General features: G+C 39.9%; 1 protein-coding gene and 1 long non-coding RNA gene across 6 annotated transcripts in view; one reads left to right on the forward strand and one right to left on the reverse strand.

Moving 5' to 3' along the window:
- The window catches only part of LOC106515276 (uncharacterized), a 5,172-nt gene extending 4,022 nt beyond the window's left edge, over positions 1 to 1,150 (forward strand). Inside the window, exon 2 of the long non-coding RNA XR_001309980.1 lies at positions 673 to 1,150. This is a non-coding gene — a long non-coding RNA (uncharacterized LOC106515276). The remainder of the gene's footprint in view (positions 1 to 672) is intronic.
- The window catches only part of ntn1a (netrin 1a), a 60,233-nt gene that overhangs the window by 41,091 nt on the left and 13,679 nt on the right, over positions 1 to 5,463 (reverse strand). The window lies entirely within an intron of this gene.

Here is a 5,463-nt window from a genome sequence, read left to right on the forward strand (position 1 = left end):
CATTCACAGGGTGAAATAATTTGTCTTTGGAACACTCAATGTATTCTGGGTTCTGTCTGCAGTGGGTCACAAACGGACCGCGACGCCAGCAGCCATCACCGCTGTCGCTGCAGCTCCTGCATCTTTTATTTTTCTTGGAAAAGGTTGAAGCGAGTTTGGGTTTAATCTAAATCAGGAGCAAGAGGCCAAACAGAGTTGGACCTTTCAGAGTGTGAGAMGAACATGTGCGTGCATGCGTATCAYTTTTATTGGTGCTTGAACTGGTCAGATATGCAACTCAGCTGTTGAGTCYGATTTCAAAAAAATCATCTGGTGGTTAAAAAAAAGGCAAATAAAACACATAATAATATCCTTTAGTGCAGCTCACAGCTGCTGATAACAAAAAGTGACTGAGATAGATTTTCAAATCCTCTGTGCTTGCCAAGCTAGGTGTCATTTCCTATGAGGTCACCTGCCTTGGGTGGCAACTCAAACATGAACTGCTGCTTTTCTTTCCCTTAAATCGAAGCAGTCTGTGCCTTTTTTTCCCCCACTATCTTTGTTTGTGATCGCTTCACTCTTTATTTTCTCGCTGACCTTGTTTATTATCAGAGCTCTGAGTTAATTTAATTTCCCCTCTCGCCACTTTGGACGTCCCGCTCGGAAATCTAACACCATCTTTCCCCTCTGAAGGTTTCCAGCGTGCAGCTCTGTGATTTCTGCAGGCAGTGGCCGTCATGCGACAGACGCTACGGAATAAAAGAGGAAGAAAAGTCCAGTTTTGAAGGGAAACTTCTAACTTCACGTCCAGTGGAGGTTAATGAGAGTTTTGATGAGTGGATTTGAGAGGAAACTGTAAGCAGTGACGTACTGGATGTTGTGATGTAAACTGTGTTAAAAGTGTAACTTTTTTGAAAAGAAGTGGAGTTTGTCTGCAGAAACTATTTGTCTTATCTTGAGCATATCACCCACCAGGTCTTAGTTTGTTGATTCCATGTCAGACATTTACTTCCTCATTATTCATGATGATTCCAGGTGTTTCTATAGATTTTCATGTCCTCGTGTCAAGTCTTGTTTTCATTTCCTTCCTTGTTCATTTCAAGAGTTTCCTGCTCGCTGTGTCCTTGATGTGTTTTATTAAAATAAATCGTTTCTTGGCGGCCTGAGTTTGGATCTTGTGTTGGACAGTTTTCCCTCTTTGTCTCAACATTAAATTATCTTTTGTCATCTCTCATGATGGTCTGGAGAAATGCAAACATTCTAAATCATTTATGAAAGCACCACTAGAATTTATAAAAAAGAAAAAAGTTTTCTACCGRGACTTTTCAAATTACCTTTAATAAGAGAAAACAACATTTGTTCAGGAGCAGTCAGCTGGACGGACGTCAGCTCTGCTGAGAGTTCAGTTCAGCTTAACTGGATGATTTATTGTAATTTTCTATTATTAACCAAACTGTAAAACTTTGCATAATGTTAAACKCCTGCTTTTCACAAATCAGTTTGTTTTGCAAACTCTAGTTGGATCAGGTGGAATAAACTCCACACAAAGTCCAATCTGATGTTTGCATTCTCACAAAAACCTCATTCAGACACTAAATTAGTGTTTCATAATATTGGCATAAAACTTATCATGAATAATTGTGGCATTCAGCTGATAACAATAAAYATGATTAATAGATAATAATTGACTCGCATGCAGCCACATTTTCTGGCTTTCCTCATACCCCAGTTTGGGTCTGTTTCAGGTGATTAAACAAATTCTTAGGGTTAGCGTTAGCTGCTCCACGCTGCCTCCCACCACTGGGATCACACAGATAGCGACGGTGTCGGACACAAGAATATGTCATCACGTGGCACTAATTGCAGTAATTGCAAAGTGGTTGATATTAATCAGTGTGCATTGCCAATGCAATGCACACTATTGTGATTCATTTCCCATGCAAGTCATGTTCACTTTGGCACGCTTCTCCTCCTGCATACTTTGTCCTAGAGCTGCCATTGTAATTTATATCTGTAAAGCTCATGTGCCAAATGATGGCTATGCCTTTTGGTGCCTGCACAACTTATACTTTTTGAAATATTAATGTTTAAAATCATATAATGTCAGTCAATGGAGCCTTGTATTGGTCCAATACTGCCCCTTGCTGTATATACTCAGTATTGAACCATAATATTTAAACTCAGTAGTTCAGTGATTACAATACTATTATGATTGTGTTTTGATGTTTTACTAAAATATTGTCCTAATATTACTCTATTGTTTTAATATTATGCATTTCTGTGTCAACAATTGCATTGGCAATGTGGCCTCTTTCTGCACACAAACAAACCAACCCCTGCCGCCACCTTCTGCCAAAGCTCCATTGGTCTAATGGTCTATGTCATGGACTTTCATGTGGGAGATCAGGGTTCAAAAACCAGCTAATGCAACTTTAACAACAAATCTCTTCCAACTTCATMTTGTCACTCAATTACCTTAAYTACAAACACCTGCTGATGTGACAGGCACAAGCTGGTATAGAAAACACATTTGAACTTGTTCAAAGGTCATTCTGCAAGTCCAATGCTGCAGGCAAAGCCATGCTACATGGCAATGCACGCTTGTTTTTATATCGTAAAAACCCATGTCTAGTTGTTGACTGTTTTTCTGATATTGCACAAGATGTGATTTTGCCTAACACTATAATGACATTTTTTTTCAGCAGGTAATTTAAACAATTATCAAAAAGAGTTARTTATTGCAACCATAAAAACCATGAAACTAAGGTGAATGTCTGTCAGGATGTAAAGATGTAAATGCATCATGAAGATTTTCAATTTATTGTTGATTTATYTGTGTATAAATAAAATTCTGTTTTTGCACACAAAGTGGAAGGCTTTAATACTAAAGTCATATTTAATTGTGTTTTGTTGACATTTATTGCATTAAAACTCAATGTGTTGATTTAAACTCATGTTGAGTCACATTTTAATGTGATAAAAGTGCCAAATAGCATCACATTGTATCGTTTGTTTTTGACGAATTAAATTGATGGCAGTGTTTTCTGATACAAATCTGCCACAGACCACCTCATACCCTAACCATACGCTATCCATATATCTGTAAAGTTGACAGAAATACACAGCTGAGGTCATATAAGACTGATCAATTGTTTAAATCAAAACCTAAACCTAAATCTTAAAACACCATCCAGAAATCCACCAACATCTCTTCTCTTCAAGACACAACTGGTGAAAGTAACAATTAGGAAAAAGTGCTGAGAAAAATCCATAGAAAAAAAATCCAAGAATAGAAAATAAAGAGGAAAACCCTATCTCCATCCATTACTCTGTCCAGCTGTCTTTTTCTTTAGCCCAGACTTTTAGTCTCTTCTGGGAGACAGGACAATCATCTTGCATTGGTTAGTCCTCATTTTCCAACCCAGCTTTCATCTGAAGCCAACAACTTGACCTGACTGTGCAGAGAATAATAATAAAAGTAAAGTCAAAAAATAAATAAATACTATGGAAGGCTGAAATGGGGTAAAAGTCTTTATYGTAGGTAAAAATCTAAATATCAATACAGATCTGGCATTTGATCGTATATTTTTGTTTTTAGAGTTAAAAAAAAAGACAGAGTGAACTTTTTCTCAATGTCAAACAAGTCCAGGTTTCAGCTTCAGGGGAAAAAGCAGAMAAAAAGACTCCTTTTGGAAATTAATTTGTACCACACATGCTCATCTCATAACAAAAATATTATCAGAAACGACCCCATTTCCTTCCAACGTCCTTATCAACCCCATAATTAGCCCCATTTGTTTGCTTTGTCACTTCCCAGCGATATGGGTCCTTTGTTATGAAAAGCAAAGACGGGAATCACACGGGAACCTTATGATTTAGTCAGCTGCAGGAGTGCGTGCATGGGGTGTGTGTGTGTGTGTGTGTGTGTGGGGGGGGGTGTCCTCACACTGCACCACTGCAACCAGCTCACATCCCACATTACCACTCCTCTCATTCTCCAACCACAAGCAGCAGAGGAAAAGCATTGAAACAGCCCTCACCAGGAGCACGCTCAGTCAAGAGCTGCTGTCTGTCTTCTTCTGGTTTTCTTTAGCTCACACAAGGTCAGCCCTTAAGCAAAGCCTCTCTTTCTCTAAAGGCTCTCCATAATGGGCCTAACACAGGAGCTAAATCAGCTGATGTCAGGGCTTTCTAGGCTCTCCGTGCTCTCGGCTGGACACCAACGTTAATTAATTGGCTGCATTGTCCCAGAGGCAGCGGTGGGTGTAAAGGGGAGAAAACGTGTCGAGCAAAGGAGGAAAAATTAGTTGTTGCAAAACTCTCAGTCCGGTTTGAATGAAATTTCCAAAGACATCTATAAATTAAAAAAAAGTTGGTATTAAATTATGCACACTTGTGACAAGAAGTGCACTGAGGCCTGATGAAATTAAAACCATCAGTTTCAAGTTAATAATGTTCATCTTTAATGTGACTAAAATTGTTGCATTAGCTTCTGAACCTTCAAAATTTGACTTCTGATCATTATTTATCAGCCCAAATTTCTGTAACAAAAGCACAAAAAAAGTTATCTGGTATTTCTTGCAGTTTAAATTCCTTATTTTGAGATGCTAGAGAGGAAAAAAGGAGCAAAGAAAGACACTTCATTGCTTTGAACTGTATATTATTTATTTATTTATTTGTACTATATATTATTTATTTATTTATTTATTTATTTATTTGGGGTCTGAGAAAGCACTGCTTGTGCAGGATGAGTGTGAAACGAGAAGGAGAGAAAATGCGGCCTCAGCCCCTCACCCCACTTTAGTGCACCATGAGAGCCAGTGAGTGATGGATTAACTTGGGATCAACCCCTCCACCACCACCACCACCACCACCTCTCCACCTTCTGGCAAATTGAGATGACCCCACAAAGTCCCCCCGCCCCCCACTACATCCACCCACCCAGAAAGTCCCCTCCCAGAAATCTGCATTCCATTTCACACAATCAGACAAACGGTACATAAACGAGCCGTGAACCGTGTTCGTTTCTGCCTCGTGGTTAGAAATGAGTGGAGATGTGGTTTGATAAGCCTTCCAGTGGCCAAACTATAAATAAGTGAAAAGAACCCGTCCTTACACGTGCGTTAAAACAAAAGCTCACTCCAACCAACTTCTCCCGCTGGAAGCTCTGACATCAGAAGCAGCTCTGGCCCTGCCATCTGTCCGAATGATGATTGTAAATCTGTCTACTTTATGCTGACCTCTGCTGACTGTGATCTCTTTGTGCAGCCACGTCAGCCCCACGGCACGCCACGGCAGCTCGGACCCGGCAGCTCGATTGTCCCTGTGGGTTGCCGTCCTCAAAGAAAAAAGCCACAAAAGCCATTGTAAAACTGCAAACAATGTGGTGGGTTAAGCAGACAATTACAGGCTCGCACACACATATCTGTGATTTAAAGGCATGCATGACGACCAAATGCTGCAGACGTCCAATGACCCCCCGCC

Source organism: Austrofundulus limnaeus, unplaced genomic scaffold (assembly GCF_001266775.1).
Source record: "Austrofundulus limnaeus strain Quisiro unplaced genomic scaffold, Austrofundulus_limnaeus-1.0 Scaffold27, whole genome shotgun sequence".
Lineage (NCBI taxonomy): Eukaryota > Metazoa > Chordata > Actinopteri > Cyprinodontiformes > Rivulidae > Austrofundulus > Austrofundulus limnaeus.